This window comes from Ornithodoros turicata, chromosome 1 (genome assembly GCF_037126465.1).
Source record: "Ornithodoros turicata isolate Travis chromosome 1, ASM3712646v1, whole genome shotgun sequence".
NCBI lineage: Eukaryota > Metazoa > Arthropoda > Arachnida > Ixodida > Argasidae > Ornithodoros > Ornithodoros turicata.
Window position 1 is genome coordinate 209,664,593 of NC_088201.1, and position 23,314 is coordinate 209,687,906.

Sequence of the window (23,314 nt, forward strand, 5' to 3'; positions counted from 1 at the left end):
CACCCGCGGCCGGCGCAGAGGGAGCTAGCAGCGCGCGCGCGCATGCGCGGACGGGTGGAGCAGAGGGCGCGCGCGCGTCGCCTCTCTCAGTTTCTCTCGGACCGTCGCGGAAGACGGACGTGCGCTCCGCGCGCTCGCTCAGTTGCTGGCTGGATCTCGTAGAGAGCAGACGTGTTGTTCTCCGCGCTCGCTCAGTTTCTGCCTGGAAGTTGCCGCGGGGGAAAAGGTGAGTGATTTGACGCGCTCCTTTTCTCGTATGTTTGCCGTGTTTAGCGGTGACCGCGCTCGTGCTAAGCCTTTTCTCGCATGTTTAGACTTGTTTTGCGGTGTCCAAGCCTGTTGACGCATGTTTAGCGATGTGTGGTTCCCGCCTTGTGTTAGCTGCGTAGTGTTGAGGTTATGCCCAAGCGCGCTCCTTTTCTCGTATGTTTGCCGTGTTTAGCGGTGACCGCGCTCGTGTTAAGCCTTTTCTCGCATGTTTAGCGATGTGTGGTTCCCGCCTTGTGTTAGCTGCGTAGTGTTGTGGTTAGGCCTAAGCGATCGTCCCCCCGTAAGCCTTTTCCCCCCGATGTGTACTGTTTTCTGTTTAGCAGTAGCGGTTAGACCTTTTCTCTCGCATGCCTAGACTTGTTTAGCAGTGCTGTCATTTTTACCTGCCGCTAGTATCTTGTTCTGTCTCTCTCCTCTAGAGCTATGATGGTGGCGCCATCTGGTGTGATGCCTTGCAACTAAGTGGCCACCTGTCGTCGATCTCTGCAACTACCCGACGTCAACAAGCACTGGTCACCCCGGAGCGGCTTCTTCGCCGCGGCATCGTTGATTTTCGAATAAATTGTTTCTCTCCACTCTATTTCTATCTTTTTATTTTATTTTCTACCTATTTTTTTATTTTTTATCAGCTCAAGTATCCGGAAACTCGCATCTTCGTCTGGACGTGTCTTAGATGATCCCCAATTAGTGTAATGACTCCCTGGTGGGTCCTGATTAATGTGGGGGGTCCCAAATTGCTCTAATTGCTAATTAATGGCGTCCAGGCAAAGATGTCAGTTTCCGGATACTTGAGCTGATTCCATACTACTAGGGTGCCCCCGCGATTTCAGCTTTAGACACATGTCGGTAATGATATGCTAGGGTGTAATGACGTAACTATAATAATGATCCCTACTCCCAATTTTTTCTAATGCTCCTCCATGCTTGGGATTCTGGATGAACCACTGTTTGCCCCTCAGCCGGTTTGCGAGGCGTATTTCTTCACGGTGTGTAGTCATGCAGAGGCTGTCGCACGGCGTCTTTTAGTTTCACTCCGCAGAAAGTGCACTAAACGTTTAGTGGGTTCCCCAAACTCACTTCGCTTCACTTGGACGGATCGAGTACGTAGCCTTGACGTCATGCTTTGCGGTACAGGAAAAATATTGAGGAAAAGCAAAGGCCCTGGCAATCCCAATATAGACCACTTTCTGTTTACAAACATGTGGCGTCCCGAGAAGACCGGTTCGAGGTTATATTTTGCTCTGGTTGGCAAGAAGCGGGAAAGACGCGTCTGCTGATAGGCCGAAAAGGCTGATAAGGTTGATAGGTGCCCACCAGCATGCTTTGCGCGGCGGCGAAACGTAATCGATGACGTAGGGGTGCAAGTGGTCTATTTTTAAACGAGCGTTTTCAGCAGCGTGTTTATCTGATTTAAGCACAGCGTAACATTGTACTGGAAGAAAATTCCAGAAAACCGGAAGAAAATACCAGAGATAGCTTATACATGTAAGATTCCAGCTAACTAGGACATTGCGACGGCTGACGCAATCTCTGGGTGTGGCGAACGCGTGCGTGACAGACGCAAATATAAGGGTACACGTAACTTGCTCGCAGTCTGCCTCGCGATGGCGTGCAGCTACACTCTTAAAAATGAACTTCACCGCATAGCACGCTCCTAGCCAACAATAAACTCGAATGATATCGCTATGTGCCCTGATTTGTTCAAAACGGTAGGCGTACGCCTTTTTTGTGACACTTATGCTGTTCATAATTGTCACAAAAATGGCGTACGCCTCCCGTTTTCAGCAAATCAGGACAGAAAACGATATCATTCGAGATGATGGTTGGCTAGGAGCGTGCTATGCGGTGAAGTTCATTTCTAAGAGTGTAGAACGCCGATTGAGGTGTAGGTGTGAAGTGATTGAGAGTTTTGTACTTGGACCTTAAGCGATACCGGCCTAAACAACAATAGCCAAAATTGTGAATCGGCAAATTGGATATATCAAAATTTTGCATGAATGGCGACGTATAACAAACTGAAATATTATCAGAATTTATCAGAATCGAAGGAAACAGCAATCAGAAAAAAAGGGCGGCTTGAGAGGAACCCAAAGAACCCCCAAAGTCCAGCAGCGACCGATCGAGAGAGCTACGGGAGCGTCGATTTTTTTTTCTAAATTCCGTGTTAGCGACGCGAAGCAACTGTGGCTATGAGCGGCGTACAGACGTGTACAGATGGAGAGAGGACAGCAGGAAGGAGTGGTGGACAGGGCGGGGGCTATTATGCGTCCTGGGCAGACTTCAGGGGAAACTGTGCAGACATTCGTCTGTACAGTCCTCGGAGAACCCAAGGAATACCTCAGACCCAGAACACCATAGACGCCTAGGAGATGTCCCTTTGATATCCCAAATTCGATGTTTGGATATCCCATGGATCATTGCACAGAGCCCGTAGACGTAGCATGGTTTGACCACGACTATGGTTTGTCCCACTTTTTCCACATTCCACGAACGTCACAGAGACGCAACTTCGGGATATTTGGATATTCACAGGATGTTTTCAAATCTGCACATATTATTGCTATAAATGTGCTCTTTCAAAAATCTGCTATACTATGCAGTGGGGTGCCATTCGTTCTCATAAGAAACGTAACAATGTTTTATTTCAAGGCACCATTACGGCCATTTTTTTTGCACCATAAGCGTGTTGTAGAATGGTAAGTGGCAGCCCAGCGACCTTTCGGCCATAATCCAAGACGAATGCAGATCGCGCGGTAATAAATGTGCTTTCCCCTTTAACTATATGAGACGCGGGTTCCCTTTTTGGCTCCTCCACCGCGTATGCGGATCTCAAGAAATGTCAGAGCGAGCATATACTGAAATACAAATTGTTGGAGTACGCTCATCAAGCGGCATCGCGTTGTGTAGCACGTTTGCAACGGTGACAACATCTTTGCAGTTAGCGTGTGAGATCGCAAACAACGTAAGCATCTTCCTGACATCCCATCTTGCCAAATATCGTGTTTGTAGCTCAAGATACCGTCTATAATGTGATTACTTGGTAAATAAAGTAGTAAAACCAAAAAAATTTTGCTTACGTCAGGCCACTGAGAGTGACATGTCCTGCATGACTCTGAAACATAACAAGCGCTTGCTCCTTTCTTTTTACATCTACCGGATGTCCCAGGGATATAGAAAGCAAGACGCTTTTCGAAGTCAAATTGTGGACGTACAGGGTAACGTCGCACAGACGTGGCGGAAATATGCGACGTGTAAGACCTTTGTGGGACGTACTTGGGATATTTCTGGTTTACTGGGGACAGCACAGCCGGTGACAGGATTCGAACCCGTGTCACCTCCCAGTCTCTGTGTGGAAAGCAGTCAACCTAACTACTATGCCACGGGAGCTGGTACGAGAGCGTCGAAGAACATTTTGCGGGCGGACGTAAATTCGACTGCCGGCGCTCAGAGCGGCCTCTTTACCCTCTACGAGCGGGGCAACTTCGACTTGCGCGTGTATGAAAATGACCTACAAAGACGATGGAGTGCATTCAGATGGGGAGCTGAGCACCGTGGTGCAGTCAGAGCCCGCAAGTGAACACCAGGCGCGCGCCTATTTAAATTTTCTTGATATTAATAAATGACTAATGAATGGAATGAATCCATGAATAAGAACTTGTATTTATTTCACTAAAATCCCTCAAAGTAGCAAAGAAAGCGGAGATCGTGACGTTTTCATGTAAAACACTACGGCTCGGTGGCGACTGAGCCCACCCCATGTTTTTTTTCTTTTTTTTAAAACTAAACAGCTAATATACATCTCATTTATGGACGCGATTGTGTTATGATGAAGTGATGTGTGCTCAAATGAAGCGAGCCACGAAGAATTGCGAAACTTCCAAATGTTTTTTTTTCTTATCCAGCTACGTTAAGAGTTCCTACCTTAAAGAGACTATCGCATCCGGCAACGTATGTATGATACCGATAGGGTAATGTTCGTCACCGTTTCAGACTCAACTTTGCCAAACTTCTCTTCCGAAAACAGCTTACATATTAAGTAAACGAGTTTTAGAGGTCCGCATTCCATCTGCAGCCAACACGATGATGACGTAAGCCAGGCGCACGAATGGGAGCGTAGCGCAGGCGATTGTCTCCGAGATCGTCTGCTTGGCGTTCGCATCGCACTATACTAAGTGAAAAGTCCTCGGTAAATACGTTTACTTTCGCTTACCAGTGTGAGTGCAGACGTAACCATGTTAGGTGAAACACTGCGTTACGCTCCTGACTGTACGAACACGTGCGACACTAACCAGAAACAACATTCCGCGAGCCGGTAACAGAGAAGAGGTCGTCCCCTAGCATTCGGCCTCGCTCGCCCGCCCGTATGCCTGTCGGTCGGTTGCCAAGGCTACCAAGCTCCCTCCGGCCGCTCCATGATTGGTATTCTCTATGTCAAAGGGCGCGCAGTGATTGGCCTCGTCCGTGTGACGTTTCCCGAGAGGGAATCCCGGAATGCGTCGTCTGCTCTTGCGAAGTTTTATAGCAAACTACACAGGAACAACGCTGTCAATTCGCGTCGGGTTTTCGGCGTTATTATCAGTGATGAACGCGGGGTAAAACAGCACTGGAGTTTCGGAATCCACCGGGACGGATGCGATAGTCCCTTTAAAACGGCATGTGATACCTTTAGTTTTCATGATTTATATTTAAAAAAAATGTAGATTCAATGTTTTTCATACTAGCCGTTCTGTGGGAATGTTTGTCGCCTGCGATTGAAAGTCATGTTGTTACGTGGAACGTCCTTCGTAGTTCAAAGCATCCGATTCATAGCATGCTGTTCACGTGCGAAGGGGGGGATATATATATTTTTGCGTGTTAGCGTTGCGAAGCAACTGTGGCTATGAGTGGCGTACAGATGGGGACAGACGGAGAGAGGACAGCAGGAAGGAGTGGGGGACAGGGGGATTAGTATGCGTCCTGGGCCGACTTCAGGGGGAACTATGCCGACATTCGTCTGGAAAGTCTTCGGAAAACCCAGGGAAAACCTCATACAGCACAGCCGGCGCTAGGATTCGAACCCACCACCTCCCAGTCTACAGCACGACCTTTGTTACCACCAACGAGCGGACGCCTTAGCCCACTCGGCCATGCCGCTGGTATATATATTCATGGAACGATGCGACAGCACCAGAGGACACGTGTTTCGCCGTGTTTGCGGCTCGTCAGCCCTGGGTAGCTGCGCATCGTTCGGGATTGGCAAACCAGGGGTCACTCAGCGGGCGATATACACCAGGGAGTGTGACTGAGCACTCCTCAATGCCACAGTGCAAGCCAGTGAATTATAAAGAGGGGAAAAAAGCCATTAAAGAATAAGTAAATGACGCTAGACGTGTTTGAAATTCAAACTTACAGATTAAGAGGGCTTCTATGGCTGCACGTAGAGAAACAGATATTCATGGAACGATGCGACAGCACCAGAGGACACGTGTTTCACCGTGTTTGCGGTTCGTCAGCCCTGGGTAGCTGCGCATCGATCGGGATTTGCAAACCAGGGGTCACTCAGCGAGCGATATACATCTGGGAGGAGAGGGCGGTGGTTTGGTTTGGTTTTAAGAAAAAATAAGCTGGAGATTTTCGCTTCGCTATAGTGTGAGGCCCGCAACCCTTCATTTGCACCAGTTACTTTAGTGGCAAACTTCTGTAATGATGATGCCAATGAATAGGAGGAGGAAGAGAAGAGGAGGAGGGTGAAATAACCTTGTCTTTGTGCTTTTTCCGTGCTAGGTAATGTCAATCTCCTCTACAGCACTGATGGGCTAGCTAGTACGGTTACCGGTACTAATTCTTTTATTGGTGGAATTAAAGGAATGGAATGGGGTTGCCAAGCCATTCCAGGAGTGGGAATTGACCATACTTTCTCATTCCGAGGAATTGAAAGGAATGGAACTATCACAAACCTTCATTCCTCTCAATGGAATTGGAATGGAGTGGCTGATCCCATTCTGACGAAAGGGCAATCAGTAGTAGACACGTTTGGAGGGCAGATTGAAAGGCAGATGGAAAGGAAAGATTTAATGTAATGCTCTCCGTCTCCCTGGGATGGTTTTTAGAATCGCAGTGATTAGATAAATTAGTATTAGATTGACTGCCGTTTTAGCACCGCAGATATTAAGCACCACTTTTTTTTTTTTTTTTGCTACAGCTGGTACACATACGACATGCCTTTTGACAGTCATAGTTGTGGCTCTCATGCCCACAAAAAAAAAAAAGAATCTTGCCTCGGTAGCCCTAGTTCCATTGCAAGTCCCTGCCGTCGCTCTGGGAGGGTAGCAACGAAGTAATCATTTAATAATACTGGCGGATCCCGTTGGGCAATTGTCGCTGAGACGAGGAAAGAGACCCGACTGCAGTTTGGTGATTTGCTTGCAAATCCAGATTTATGTATTTATTCATTTACCTCAAATGCCCGAGGGCTTTACATGAGAGGTGGGCAAGTAAACCAACACATAATTACGTAAAAGAAGCACCACATTACACAAATATTAAGAATCGCACTGAAGAAAAAGCCGACACAATTGCTTCCGGAACTGCCCGCTCTCTGACAGGTTCACAATGGGATCTGGAAGGGCGTTCCGATCTCTGATTGCAGTGGGAATGCACGAATGGAAATGAGGACCAGAACGTGAAGCTACCTGCCTGATTTTCATTATGTGGTTTCTGCATTCGAAAACGTAGTCCGGAGAAGAGAGCAGTTTGTAGCGAAGAGTGGGATGGTAGTATATTTTATGAAGTAAACATAACCAAGATGTTCTACGTCTTATGGAGAGAAGAGGAATGTTAAAGTGGGCCTTCAGACTGGAGACGGGGGGGGGGTATGTTTATTAAAGATAGAGAGAGGGGGAAAGGTCAGACAGGCCAAGGCCGACTTGCTATTCCCAAAAGAGAAAAAAAAAGAAAAAAGAGAAAGAAAGAAAGAGAAAAAGAGAAGAAAGAAGGCAAAAAGAAAAGAAAAAGTGGCAGGGGACGATGGGGTGGCTCAAAGGCTCTCAAGGTGGGGTGGCTGATGGGGTGGCTCAAGGCTCAAAGGCTGCTGAGCAGCCCAGTGTCCTTTAGGTAACGCAGGAGGGCTCGGGTGACTGCCCACTGTCTGGAGTGCCGGACAGGTCCCAGCAGCGTCGCCCGGGAAAGTTCCCTGTGGCCCAGGGAAGTGAGATTTGTGGCGAGGACGGCTCGGAGGCCGCTTGTAGTGCAGCAAAAGATGACGTATATCGGCGACTGCAGCACAGCAGGGACACATCGGGGACGTTCGTCTATCCATCTTAGAGAGGAGCAGCAGGGTCATGGCAACATGGAGGCGTAGGTGATGGAGGATCGACTACTCCTGTCGCGACAGCCGCTGGGAGAGGGTGAGTTCCATCCTTGGGTCGATGGAGTGAAGGAACGTGTTTGCCGCTACAGCGTTATTATTATAGCTTGATATCTAGCCATTATATCCATATTATCTAGCTATAGTTACATATTAGCAAGCTATATTATCAAGCTATGCATATATTACCTGCCAGACGTAATCAGAGCTATTGTGTTGTGATCTCCGTAGCTTTCCGGAAGTGCCCCATTGTCCGTTGAAAAAAAAAAAAAAGTCGTACAGGTATTAGTTGACTGAAACCAGTTTCAAATGCTCTCACTCCGTCCAGGAAGTGAAACCCATTCTCGTCTATATTTATTCGGTTCTTTTCTCTGCAAGCGATTCGGAAGCAACAAAATTATCCAATCAGTGTTTGAAAATACTCGAGCTCTGAGCCATTGAAGGTAAATTTTCATAAGATTTTCTTTGTCTAGCGTGTTCGAAATTGTACGAACAGAATTTTTCCGTCTTTGGATGCTTGAAATGTGACGTGGATGTGAAGCACGAATTTGATCGCCTAAAAATGTGAACCTCAAGGCACATCTGTGTCTTCTATTCTTTCTTTCTATTTTATTTTTAGAAATTACGTACTGTGTACACAACACGTTTCGTGAAAATCTGCTCACTTTGGGGTTCGGACTTGTTTTCTTTTTTTTTTTCGGGTCCTAGGACGGTTTTTGTGCGAAGGACGTCCTGCCCCCCTCCCTTTATGTCGTTGTCCGTGTTCCCATATATCCTTCTCATATGAATATCCGTGCAAAAGATCGAAACACTCGAACAACTGCGTCGTAGAGAAGACCAGTTGTTGACGATAGGAGCACCACCTTGATAGGAGCATCAGGTCTGACTTGAGGCGCAATTTGCAAACCTTGCACTCTAAGCTGTTTCCCACTGAATGGCTCGTTGTATTGTGTGCCGCTTCTCTGATGGCGTGATATTGCGCCATATTGGTCGGTACGACCAGAATTCGAGATAACTCGTTACAAGTAACTCGTTACTGTAACTAAGTTCCTTTGTTTTGGTAACTTGTAACTTAACTCGGTACTTTTGCGCCGTGGTAACTTTCAGAGGAACTCGTTCCTTTTTCACGTAACTTTGCCAAAGTAACTTAAGTTAAGTTCCAAGATACTTTTAACTCGCTTTTCACTCAAGTCCACATATTTTCTTACTTTCTCTCCGGTTCCTTCATGGCATTTTTTTGCCATAAAACGTGATGTTCAATCAATGACAGTATTTTATTCAGGAAGTTTGAACGGCTAAGATTGAAATGAAGGTGAACCATTGCGCGCCCACATGGAGTAAGATGCAAAGCGTTCGAATAGACCTCTACCTGAGAAACGTCATCATGACATTGGTAGACAGACTGAAACCGAAACAAATCGGAAGGAGAGGGCTGGGTTCCACGAATGGGCACTTGTTCGCTGCCTCCCATTGAAAGAAAATCAGGACCGAGGGTCGCGTCCCTTTAAGGGACCATAATGTAATCCCCTCATGACCGTGGCTTTCGGCCGCGACCTTGTTCGCCTCTAGCTTCGAGCGTAGTTCAATTCTACCAAATTTTGGCGCTGTCGAACACTGTGATGTCCATTTGTTTACAAACAGGGAGAGGTCTATTGTTGGACATAAACGAAAACGATCTAAGCGTGTTGCACTCCTCCGCAGGCAACTCAAGGTCTAACTCAACTGCTCACGCGCGCTGCACCTGCGTAATGCTATTTTGTGTCCGAAGTAACTTGGAAGTAACTCGTTCTTTTTTTTAAGTAACTCAGTAACTGCGAGTTACATTTCAGGCTGAAGAACTTCGTTATTAACTTAGTTACATTTTGCACGCGGTAACTTAACTTGTAACAAGCTCTTTTTGACGGGTAACTTCTCAATCTATGGGTACGACACACGGACTCTCGGAACCCTACGATACAAGCGCTGCCGTTTAGCTCGGAATTCTCTGTTCTACTTGCGTAGCCTAAAAGAGATTGGTGTCGTTTGAGGGATGGTACAATAAATGGCGATGATGAATGACCGAGCGAATGAATGAAGAAGTAAATAGATAAATAAAACAATTCAGCGAAATCGGACGCGGTGATTTCGGGGAATAAACTTACGAACATAGCGCATTTCCTTCGGGGGCGCGTTTTGCTTTGCTACTTTGTTACATTTCAAATATCCCCTCGGGAACACTGACGGGAAGCACTGGGGTTTCGCCGTACAACACACATTAGATTCGTGTTGCACCACTCGTTCTTCCCGTGCTATCAGCGGTCCCAAAAAATCGTGGTGGTGTTGTCGACAGATTTCAAATAATCCATTTCGGATATCACGCCGCCTGAGAACGCCCAGAGTCTCCGAAGCGTTAGCAGACGCTTGAGCCTGCGCGGTGTTGCTCACCTGGATCATGTTATCCCAGGTCCAATGAGGAGCGTCCCTACCACTTACGTCACATGGTTGCGCCCGTGGCGGCGCTCATCATGTGTCTATCCTGAAGGCGAATGAGGGTGCTTCGCGCACGGGAGATTCGAGGGGCTATTGCAGGCGTCCGAATTTCGCTACAGTTGTACTAATTGTGGAAAAAACTGTTTTCGGGCGTCTAACGTTCCATACCGACCAAAAACAGCAACAAAGTTGCGTGCCCTTAGGCTACTCTTTTAAAACGGTTAATATAGGAAAATGGCATACATCGAAAAAGCCAATCGTAGCGACAGGACGTTTCCCGGTGCGGTACATATTGCATACTGAACCCAGAATTAGATGTCATGCCTTTCGTGTCGAGCGACAAGAAACAGCGAAAAGATCGGTGTGTCAAACACAGGGTTGAGAAACGGCTCACGAAATATGCGATGATGTGTAAGAAACATATCACCTACAAACATTTCGGGACACCAAAGGAAGACAACACAGATACGTTCCGTTGAACTTCTGAGACCACCTGGTGTTATTCATTTGTTACTATTAGGTTTACGGTCGACGGATGATTGTGACAGAAGCAATCTCTTCGTGCAACCTTCCTGTTCATCCCCACGACTGCATAGCAAGTCGCTTCAAAGCAACTGCGTGGTGAAATCTATCGTATTGATGGGTTTTCTCACATGAACTCCTTTTATCGTGCGATGACATATCTCGTGCAGTTGCTCAGCGTAATCAGTCTCCACTGTTTGAGATAAGTATGATCAGATTAGCCTGTGAGACAACTGCACACCAGCTTTCATGCGTTTCATCTGAAATAGTCATGTGGAAACAAACCAAATCAGGAGCAGTGAGGAGCCCTGACGTTTGGCTAAAACATGAACAACACTACACACTACAAACGATAACGTCACCTGACCTCGGTAGCTGCCCTCCGTTAAGAACTAAGCACCTGCTGTTTCTAGCGTGCCCCATTGTACGGTGACCAACGAAAATGCCACTGAAAGAAAGATGGAGGGAGGACAACAGGTAGGAGTAGGGAGATGGGGTTAGTTTTCGTCCTGGGTTGACTTCAAAGGGAACCGTACCGACATTCGTCTAGAAAGTCTCACGGTAAACCCATTAGAAAGCCCCACACAGCGCAGTCAGTGTGGTGCCAAATATTGGTTCGTGACATTAAAATACTTGTGGGACAAAATGGCAAGGCTGTGTAGGAGCGTGTATATGACCACGAGTAGACAAGACCTTATAGGAGGCGTCGAAAAAAAGAGAGACAATTTGCTCTAGTTTGAACCAATTGTGTCTGCACAACGTATTGCAGTGCACGAGGTCTGGCCGAACTGTTGTTGCCCTCTAGAGACAACAGGTGTCTCACATGATGCAGCTGAATGTCTACATATTACATAAACTCCCAGAAGAGTCTCTGGATGGTAGACGCCACTACTCCAAACAACGGCAGCTCTTCCACATCTGCGTGGAATTCTGCTACTTATCATGTGCCTATTAAATTCAACAATAAATAACAGCCCTTAGAACGGACAGATTGCAGTGTACAGAGTACACGGGGACACACCTTCCCAGCCATGTAATACTTCTGAAAGTCTTCCAGAGGTGTCTTCTCCAGTGTTCGTTACAACTTTACCACACTCTTCGCAAAATGACCAGGTTGCAGGAACACCCAGTGGGACCTCTGTTGCCCTTTAGGCCTGGACAAGCCAACCGAAACATATTATGCTACATCGGTAAATGCGGACTATCCTGCACACCGAGCTCTTAAAGTCAGGCGCGTCAAACTGATGTCCATTTATTTCACTAAGGGTGAAGCCATGCGAATGCTTAACGCGATCAAGCAACAAATGTGCAGCACATCCTGGCTAACAGGATCTGCTCGAGATTCACTTCTTTACAAAGTCGATCCATAGTTACGCTTTCAAGTACCACCTTCCTTTACATCACAAACGATGACTGTCCTATATGGGCTACGGTCCAATGTACCGTACATCGCACGTCTCTTGGGCAAGCGTGACTCTCCGAACTGCAGTGAGTCCGGCGTTGTAGAGTATGGACACATCCTTCTCAGGTGTCGAAAATACGTAAATACTGGAAGGGTTTTAGAGGCGAGCCTGGTCGTGAAGACTCCTGGACCTTCGATATCAAGAAACTGTGAGGTCCTCAGCCACCCTACAAGGCGCCGAGGGTACAACCGAACGTGTGGAGCCGTTTTGTTCATCACCGGCAACTTGACATCGCCTGTTTTTTCTGCCTTCGTAACTATAGCCTACTTAGATTTCGGTTTCTATTTCGCATCCCAAACGGAAGATCGATAGAAAAAGCAACCATAACGAAAAGTGACTAGGGTAAGAACAAGCGGCCATAACCATAATAGAAAGTTGCCTCTGAGAATCGAACCCTGCTTGTTGGATTCACCGCAAAGCAATGATCGATAGAAAAAAAGCTACCGCAACGAAAAGTGACCATGGTATGGAAAAGCAGTAGGATCCATACTAGAAATTTGCCCCTGAGAGTCCAACCCAGTTTGCTGGATTCATCGCAAAGCAATGATCGATAGAAAAAAGCTACCGTAACGAAAAGTGAGCAGGGTATGGAAAAGCAGCAGGAACCATAATAGAAATTTGCTCCTGAGAGTCCAACCCTGTTTGCTGGATTCATCGCAAAGCAATGATCGATAGAAACAAGCTACCGTAAGGAGAAGTGACCAGGGTATGGAAAAGGTGCAGGAACCATAATAAAATTTGCCTCTGAGAGTCCAACCCTGTTTGCTGGATTCATCACAAAGCAATGATCGATAGAAAAAAGCTACCGTAACGAGAAGTGACAAGGGTATGGAAAAGCAGCAGGAACCATAATAGAAATTTGCCTCTGAGAGTCCAACCCTGTTTGCTGGATTCATCACAAAGCAATGATCGATAGAAAAAAGCTACCGTAACGAGAAGTGACCAGGGTATGAAAAAGGTGCAGGAACCATAATAGAAATTTGCCTCAGAGAGTCCAACCCTGATTGCTGGATTCATCACAAAGCAATGATCGATTGAAAAAAGCTATCGTAACGAGAAGTGACAAGGGTATGGAAAAGCAGCAGGAACCATAATAGAAATTGGCCTCTGAGAGTCCAACCCTGTTTGCTCGATTCTTCACAAAGCAATGATCGATAGAAAAAAACTACCGTAACGAAAAGTGACCATGGTATGGAAATGCAGCAGGAAACATAATAGAAAGTTGCCACTGAGAGTCCAACCCTCTTTTCTCGATTCATCACAAAGCAATGATCGATAGGAAAAAGCTACCGTAACGAGAAGTGACCAGGGTATGGAAAAGGTGCAGGAATCATAATAGAAATTTGCCTCTGAGAGTCCAACCCTGTTTGCTGGATGAACCACAAAGCAATGATCGATAGAAGAAAGCTACCGTAACGAGAAGTGACCAGGGTATGGAAAACGTGCAGGAACCATAATAGAAATTTGACTCTGAGAGTCCAACCCTGTTTGCTGGATTCATCACAAAGCAATTATCGATAGAAAAAAAGCTACCGTAACGAGAAGTTACCAGGGTATGGAAAAGGTGCAGGAACCATGATAGAAATTTGCCTCTGAGAGTCCAACCCTGTTTGCTGGATTCATCACAAAGCAATGATCCATAGAAAAAAGCTACCGTAACGAAAAGTGACCAGGGTATGGAAAAGGTGCAGGAACCATAATAGAAATTTGCCTCTGAGAGTCCAACCCTGTTTGCTGGATTCATCACAAAGCAATGATCGATAGAAAAAAGCTACCGTAACGAAAAGTGACCAGGGTATGGAAAAGCAGCAGGAACCATAATAGAAATTTGCCTCTGAGAGTCCAACCCTGTTTGCTGGATTCATCACAAAGCAATGATCGATAGAAAAAGCTACCGTAACGAGAAGTGACCCGGGTATGGAAAAGGTGCAGGAACCATAATAGAAATTTGCCTCTGAGAGTCCAACCCTGTTTGCTGGATTCATCACAAAGCAATGATCGATAGAAAAAGCTACCGTAACGAGAAGTGACCCGGGTATGGAAAAGGTGCAGGAATCATAATAGAAATTTGCCTCTGAGAGTCCAACCCTGTTTGCTGGATTCATCACAAAGCAATGATCGATAGAAAAAAGCTACCGTAACGAAAAGTGACCAGGGTATGGAAAAGCAGCAGGAACCATAATAGAAATTTGCCTCTGAGAGGCCAACCCTGTTTGCTGGATTCATCACAAAGCAATGATCGATAGAAAAAGCTACCGTAACGAGAAGTGACCCGGGTATGGAAAAGGTGCAGGAACCATAATAGAAATTTGCCTCTGAGAGTCCAACCCTGTTTGCTGGATTCATCACAAAGCAATGATCGATAGAAAAAGCTCCCGTAACGAGAAGTGACCCGGGTATGGAAAAGGTGCAGGAACCATAATAGAAATTTGCCTCTGAGAGTCCAACCCTGTTTGCTGGATTCATCACAAAGCAATGATCGATAGAAAAAAGCTACCGTAACGAGAAGTGACCAGGGTATGGACAAGGTGCAGGAACCATAATAGAAATCTGCCTCTGAGAGTCCAACCCTGTTTTCTGGATTCATCACAAAGCAATGATCGATAGAAAAAAGCTACCGTAACGAGAAGTGACCAGAGTATGGAAAAGGTGCAGGAACCATAATAGAAATTTGCCTCTGAGAGTCCAACCCTGCTTGCTGGATTCATCACAAAGCAATGATCGATAGAAAAAAGCTACCGTAACGAGAAGTGACCAGGGTATGGAAAAGGTGCAGGAACCATAATAAAATTTGCCTCTGAGAGTCCAACCCTGTTTGCTGGATTCATCACAAAGCAATGATCGATAGAAAAAAGCTACCGTAACGAGAAGTGACCAGGGTATGGAAAAGGTGCAGGAACCATAATAAAATTTGCCTCTGAGAGTCCAACCCTGTTTGCTCGATTCTTCACAAAGCAATGATCGATAGAAAAAAGCTACCGTAACGAAAAGTGACCATGGTATGGAAATGCAGCAGGAAACATAATAGAAAGTTGCCACTGAGAGTCCAACCCTGTTTTCTCGATTCATCACAAAGCAATGATCGATAGAAAAAAGCTACCGTAACGAAAAGTGATCAGGGTATGGAAAAGGTGCAGGAATCATAATAGAAATTTGCCTCTGAGAGTCCAACCCTGTTTGCTGGATGAATCACAAAGCAATGATCGATAGAAGAAAGCTACCGTAACGAGAAGTGACCAGGGTATGGAAAAGGTGCAGGAACCATAATAGAAATTTGACTCTGAGAGTCCAACCCTGTTTGCTGGATTCATCACAAAGCAATTATCGATAGAAAAAAAGCTACCGTAACGAGAAGTTACCAGGGTATGGAAAAGGTGCAGGAACCATGATAGAAATTTGCCTCTGAGAGTCCAACCCTGTTTGCTGGATTCATCACAAAGCAATGATCGATAGAAAAAAGCTACCGTAACGAAAAGTGACCAGGGTATGGAAAAGCAGCAGGAACCATAATAGAAATTGGCCTCTGAGAGTCCAACCCTGTTTGCTCGATTCTTCACAAAGCAATGATCGATAGAAAAAAACTACCGTAACGAAAAGTGACCATGGTATGGAAAAGGTGCAGGAACCATAATAGAAATTCGCCTCTGAGAGTCCAACCCTGTTTGCTGGATTCATCACAAAGCAATGATCGATAGAAAAAAGCTACCGTAACGAAAAGTGACCAGGGTATGGAAAAGCAGCAGGAACCATAATAGAAATTTGCCTCTGAGAGTCCAACCCTGTTTGCTGGATTCATCACAAAGCAATGATCGATAGAAAAAAGCTACCGTAACGAGAAGTGACCAGAGTATGGAAAAGGTGCAGGAACCATAATAGAAATTTGCCTCTGAGAGTCCAACCCTGTTTGCTGGATTCATCACAAAGCAATGATCGATAGAAAAAAGCTACCGTAACGAGAAGTGACCAGGGTATGGAAAAGGTGCAGGAACCATAATAAAATTTGCCTCTGAGAGTCCAACCCTGTTTGCTGGATTCATCACAAAGCAATGATCGATAGAAAAAAGCTATCGTAACGAGAAGTGACAAGGGTATAGAAAAGCAGCAGGAACCATAATAGAAATTGGCCTCTGAGAGTCCAACTCTGTTTGCTCCATTCTTCACAAAGCAATGATCGATAGAAAAAAGCTACCGTAACGAAAAGTGATCAGGGTATGGCAAAGGTGCAGGAATCATAATACAAATTTGCCTCTGAGAGTCCAACCCTGTTTGCTGGATGAATCACAAAGCAATGATCGATAGAAGAAAGCTACCGTAACGAGAAGTGACCAGGGTATGGAAAAGGTGCAGGAACCATAATAGAAATTTGACTCTGAGAGTCCAACCCTGTTTGCTGGATTCATCACAAAGCAATTATCGATAGAAAAAAAGCTACCGTAACGAGAAGTTACCAGGGTATGGAAAAGGTGCAGGAACCATGATAGAAATTTGCCTCTGAGAGTCCAACCCTGTTTGCTGGATTCATCACAAAGCAATGATCGATAGAAAAAAGCTACCGTAACGAAAAGTGACCAGGGTATGGAAAAGCAGCAGGAACCATAATAGAAATTGGCCTCTGACAGTCCAACCCTGTTTGCTCGATTCTTCACAAAGCAATGATCGATAGAAAAAAACTACCGTAACGAAAAGTGACCATGGTATGGAAAAGGTGCAGGAACCATAATAGAAATTCGCCTCTGAGAGTCCAACCCTGTTTGCTGGATTCATCACAAAGCAATGATCGATAGAAAAAAGCTACCGTAACGAAAAGTGACTAGGGTATGGAAAAGCAACAGGAACCATAATAGAAATTTGCCTCTGAGAGTCCAACCCTGTTTGCTGGATTCATCACAAAGCAATGATCGATAGAAAAAGCTACCGTAACGAGAAGTGACCCGGGTATGGAAAAGGTGCAGGAACCATAATAGAAATTTGCCTCTGAGAGTCCAACCCTGTTTGCTGGATTCATCACAAAGCAATGATCGATAGAAAAAAGCTACCGTAACGAGAAGTGACCAGAGTATGGAAAAGGTGCAGGAACCATAATAGAAATTTGCCTCTGAGAGTCCAACCCTGTTTGCTGGATTCATCACAAAGCAATGATCGATAGAAAAAAGCTACCGTAACGAAAAGTGACCAGGGTATGGAAAAGCAGCAGGAACCATAATAGAAATTGGCCTCTGAGAGTCCAACCCTGTTTGCTCGATTCTTCACAAAGCAATGATCGATAGAAAAAAACTACCGTAACGAAAAGTGACCATGGTATGGAAAAGGTGCAGGAACCATAATAGAAATTCGCCTCTGAGAGTCCAACCCTGTTTGCTGGATTCATCACAAAGCAATGATCGATAGAAAAAAGCTACCGTAACGAAAAGTGACCAGGGTATGGAAAAGCAGCAGGAACCATAATAGAAATTTGCCTCTGAGAGTCCAACCCTGTTTGCTGGATTCATCACAAAGCAATGATCGATAGAAAAAGCTACCGTAACGAGAAGTGACCCGGGTATGGAAAAGGTGCAGGAACCATAATAGAAATTTGCCTCTGAGAGTCCAACCCTGTTTGCTGGATTCATCACAAAGCAATGATCGATAGAAAAAAGCTACCGTAACGAGAAGTGACCAGAGTATGGAAAAGGTGCAGGAACCATAATAGAAATTTGCCTCTGAGAGTCCAACCCTGTTTGCTGGATTCATCACAAAGCAATGATCGATAGAAAAAAGCTACCGTAACGAGAAGTGACCAGGGTATGGAAAAGGTGCAGGAACCATAATAAAATTTGCCTCTGAGAGTCCAACCCTGTTTGCTGGATTCATCACAAAGCAATGATCGATAGAAAAAAGCTATCGTAACGAGAAGTGACAAGGGTATGGAAAAGCAGCAGGAACCATAATAGAAATTGGCCTCTGAGAGTCCAACTCTGTTTGCTCCATTCTTCACAAAGCAATGATCGATAGAAAAAAGCTACCGTAACGAAAAGTGACCATGGTATGGAAATGCAGCAGGAAACATAATAGAAAGTTGCCACTGAGAGTCCAACCCTGTTTTCTCGATTCATCACAAAGCAATGATCGATAGGAAAAAACTACCGTAACGAGAAGTGACCAGGGTATGGAAAAGGTGCAGGAATCATAATAGAAATTTGCCTCTGAGAGTCCAACCCTGTTTGCTGGATGAATCACAAAGCAATGATCGATAGAAGAAAGCTACCGTAACGAGAAGTGACCAGGGTATGGAAAAGGTGCAGGAACCATAATAGAAATTTGCCTCTGAGAGTCCAACCCTGTTTGCTGGATTCATCACAAAGCAATTATCGATAGAAAAAAAGCTACCGTAACGAGAAGTTACCAGGGTATGGAAAAGGTGGAGGACCCATGATAGAAATTTGCCTCTGAGAGTCCAACCCTGTTTGCTGGATTCATCACAAAGCAATGATCGATAGAAAAAAGCTACCGTAACGAGAAGTGACCAGGGTATGGAAAAGGTGCAGGAACCATAATAGAAATTTGCCTCTGAGAGTCCAACCCTGTTTGCTGGATTCATCACAAAGCAATGATCGATAGAAAAAAGCTACCGTAACGAGAAGTGACAAGGGTATGGAAAAGCAGCAGGAACCATAATAGAAATTGGCCTCTGAGAGTCCAACCCTGTTTGCTGGATTCATCACAAAGCAATGATCGATAGAAAAAAGCTACCGTAACGAAAAGTGACCAGGGTATGGAAAAGCAGCAGGAACCATAATAGAAATTTGCCTCTGAGAGTCCAACCCGGTTTGCTGGATTCATCGCAAAGCAATGTTCTCTAGAAAAAAGCTACCGTAACGAGAAGTGAGCAGGGTATGGAAAAGGAGCAGGAACCATAATAGAAATTTGCCTCTGAGAGTCCAACCCTGTTTGCTGGATTCATCACAAAGCAATGATCGATAGAAAAAAGCTACCGTAACGAGAAGTGACCAGGGTATGGAAAAGGTGCAGGAACCATAATAGAAATCTGCCTCTGAGAGTCCAACCCTGTTTTCTGGATTCATCACAAAGCAATGATCGATAGAAAAAAGCTACCGTAACGAGAAGTGACCAGAGTATCGAAAAGGTGCAGGAACCATAATATAAATTTGCCTCTGAGAGTCCAACCCTGTTTGCTGGATTCATCACAAAGCAATGATCGATAAAAAAAGCTACCGTAACGAGAAGTGACCAGGGTATGGAAAAGGTGCAGGAACCATAATAGAAATTTGCCTCTGAGAGTCCAACCCTGATTGCTGGATTCATCACAAAGCAATGATCGATAGAAAAAAGCTATCGTAACGAGAAGTGACAAGGGTATGGAAAAGGTGCAGGAACCATAATAGAAATTTGCCTCTGAGAGTCCAACCCTGTTTGCTGGATTCATCACAAAGCAATGATCGATAGAAAAAAGCTACCGTAACGAAAAGTGACCAGGGTATGGAAAAGCAGCAGGAACCATAATAGAAATTTGCCTCTGAGAGTCCAACCCTGTTTGCTGGATTCATCACAAAGCAATGATCGATAGAAAAAGCTACCGTAACGAGAAGTGACCCGGGTATGGAAAAGGTGCAGGAACCATAATAGAAATTTGCCTCTGAGAGTCCAACCCTGTTTGCTGGATTCATCACAAAGCAATGATCGATAGAAAAAAGCTACCGTAACGAGAAGTGACCAGAGTATGGAAAAGGTGCAGGAACCATAATAGAAATTTGCCTCTGAGAGTCCAACCCTGTTTGCTGGATTCATCACAAAGCAATGATCGATAGAAAAAAGCTACCGTAACGAGAAGTGACCAGGGTATGGAAAAGGTGCAGGAACCATAATAAAATTTGCCTCTGAGAGTCCAACCGTGTTTGCTGGATTCATCACAAAGCAATGATCGATAGAAAAAAGCTACCGTAACGAGAAGTGACCAGGGTATGGAAAAGGTGCAGGAACCATAATAGAAATTTGCCTCTGGGAGTCCAACCCTGATTGCTGGATTCATCACAAAGCAATGATCGATAGAAAAAAGCTATCGTAACGAGAAGTGACAAGGGTATGGAAAAGCAGCAGGAACCATAATAGAAATTGGCCTCTGAGAGTCCAACTCTGTTTGCTCCATTCTTCACAAAGCAATGATCGATAGAAAAAAGCTACCGTAACGAAAAGTGACCATTGTATGGAAATGCAGCAGGAAACATAATAGAAAGTTGCCACTGAGAGTCCAACCCTGTTTTCTCGATTCATCACAAAGCAATGATCGATAGGAAAAAACTACCGTAACGAGAAGTGACCAGGGTATGGACAAGGTGCAGGAACCATAATAGAAATCTGCCTCTGAGAGTCCAACCCTGTTTTCTCGATTCATCACAAAGCAATGATCGATAGAAAAAAGCTACCGTAACGAGAAGTGACCAGAGTATGGAAAAGGTGCAGGAACCATAATAGAAATTTGCCTCTGAGAGTCCAACCCTGCTTGCTGGATTCATCACAAAGCAATGATCGATAGAAAAAAGCTACCGTAACGAGAAGTGACCAGGGTATGGAAAAGGTGCAAGAACCATAATAAAATTTGCCTCTGAGAGTCCAACCCTGTTTGCTCGATTCTTCACAAAGCAATGATCGATAGAAAAAAGCTACCGTAACGAAAAGTGACCATGGTATGGAAATGCAGCAGGAAACATAATAGAAAGTTGCCACTGAGAGTCCAACCCTGTTTTCTCGATTCATCACAAAGCAATGATCGATAGGAAAAAGCTACCGTAACGAGAAGTGATCAGGGTATGGAAAAGGTGCAGGAATCATAATAGAAATTTGCCTGTGAGAGTCCAACCCTGTTTGCTGGATGAATCACAAAGCAATGATCGATAGAAGAAAGCTACCGTAACGAGAAGTGACCAGGGTATGGAAAAGGTGCAGGAACCATAATAGAAATTTGACTCTGAGAGTCCAACCCTGTTTGCTGGATTCATCACAAAGCAATTATCGATAGAAAAAAAGCTACCGTAACGAGAAGTTACCAGGGTATGGAAAAGGTGCAGGAACCATGATAGAAATTTGCCTCTGAGAGTCCAACCCTGTTTGCTGGATTCATCAGAAAGCAATGATCGATAGAAAAAAGCTACCGTAACGAAAAGTGACCAGGGTATGGAAAAGCAGCAGGAACCATAATAGAAATTGGCCTCTGAGAGTCCAACCCTGTTTGCTCGATTCTTCACAAAGCAATGATCGATAGAAAAAACTACCGTAACGAAAAGTGACCATGGTATGGAAAAGGTGCAGGAACCATAATAGAAATTTGCCTCTGAGAGTCCAACCCTGTTTGCTGGATTCATCACATTGCAATGATCGATAGAAAAAAGCTACCGTAACGAAAAGTGACCAGGGTATGGAAAAGCAGCAGGAACCATAATAGAAATTTGCCACTGAGAGTCCAACCCTGTTTTCTCGATTCATCACAAAGCAATGATCGATAGGAAAAAACTACCGTAACGAGAAGTGACCAGGGTATGGAAAAGCAGCAGGAACCATAATAGAAATTTGCCTCTGAGAGTCCAACCCGGTTTGCTGGATTCATCGCAAAGCAATGTTCTCTAGAAGAAAGCTACCGTAACGAGAAGTGAGCAGGGTATGGAAAAGGAGCAGGAACCATAATAGAAATTTGCCTCTGAGAGTCCAACCCTGTTTGCTGGATTCATCACAAAGCAATGATCGATAGAAAAAAGCTACCGTAACGAGAAGTGACCAGGGTATGGAAAAGGTGCAGGAACCATAATAGAAATTTGCCTCTGAGAGTCCAACCCTGTTTGCTGGATTAATCACAAAGCAATGATCGATAGAAAAAAGCTACCGTAACGAGAAGTGACAAGGGTATGGAAAAGCAGCAGGAACCATAATAGAAATTGGCCTCTGAGAGTCCAACCCTGTTTGCTGGATTCATCACAAAGCAATGATCGATAGAAAAAAGCTATCGTAACGAGAAGTGACAAGGGTATGGAAAAGGTGCAGGAACCATAATAGAAATTTGCCTCTGAGAGTCCAACCCTGTTTGCTGGATTCATCACAAAGCAATGATCGATAGAAAAAAGCTACCGTAACGAAAAGTGACCAGGGTATGGAAAAGCAGCAGGAACCATAATAGAAATTTGCCTCTGAGAGTCCAACCCTGTTTGCTGGATTCATCACAAAGCAATGATCGATAGAAAAAAGCTACCGTAACGAAAAGTGACCAGGGTATGGAAAAGCAGCAGGAACCATAATAGAAATTTGCCTCTGAGAGTCCAACCCTGTTTGCTGGATTCATCACAAAGCAATGATCGATAGAAAAAGCTACCGTAACCAGAAGTGACCCGGGTATGGAAAAGGTGCAGGAACCATAATAGAAATTTGCCTCTGAGAGTCCAACCCTGTTTGCTGGATTCATCACAAAGCAATGATCGATAGAAAAAAGCTACCGTAACGAGAAGTGACCAGAGTATGGAAAAGGTGCAGGAACCATAATAGAAATTTGCCTCTGAGAGTCCAACCCTGTTTGCTGGATTCATCACAAAGCAATGATCGATAGAAAAAAGCTACCGTAACGAGAAGTGACCAGGGTATGGAAAAGGTGCAGGAACCATAATAGAAATTTGCCTCTGAGAGTCCAACCCTGATTGCTGGATTCATCACAAAGCAATGATCGATAGAAAAAAGCTATCGTAACGAGAAGTGACAAGGGTATGGAAAAGCAGCAGGAACCATAGTAGAAATTGGCCTCTGAGAGTCCAACTCTGTTTGCTCCATTCTTCACAAAGCAATGATCGATAGAAAAAAGCTACCGTAACGAAAAGTGACCATTGTATGGAAATGCAGCAGGAAACATAATAGAAAGTTGCCACTGAGAGTCCAACCCTGTTTTCTCGATTCATCACAAAGCAATGATCGATAGGAAAAAACTACCGTAACGAGAAGTGACCAGGGTATGGACAAGGTGCAGGAACCATACTAGAAATCTGCCTCTGAGAGTCCAACCCTGTTTTCTCGATTCATCACAAAGCAATGATCGATAGAAAAAAGCTACCGTAACGAGAAGTGACCAGAGTATGGAAAAGGTGCAGGAACCATAATAGAAATTTGCCTCTGAGAGTCCAACCCTGCTTGCTGGATTCATCACAAAGCAATGATCGATAGAAAAAAGCTACCGTAACGAGAAGTGACCAGGGTATGGAAAAGGTGCAGGAACCAT

At 44.9% G+C, this 23,314-nt stretch overlaps 1 long non-coding RNA gene across 1 annotated transcript; it reads left to right on the forward strand.

Annotated features, from left to right (window-relative positions):
• On the forward strand, positions 1-850 carry LOC135375974 (uncharacterized). Its single transcript, XR_010417463.1, has 2 exons — positions 1-226; positions 690-850. It is a non-coding gene; the product is annotated as an uncharacterized LOC135375974 (long non-coding RNA).
• The last annotated feature ends 22,464 nt before the right edge of the window (positions 851-23,314 follow it).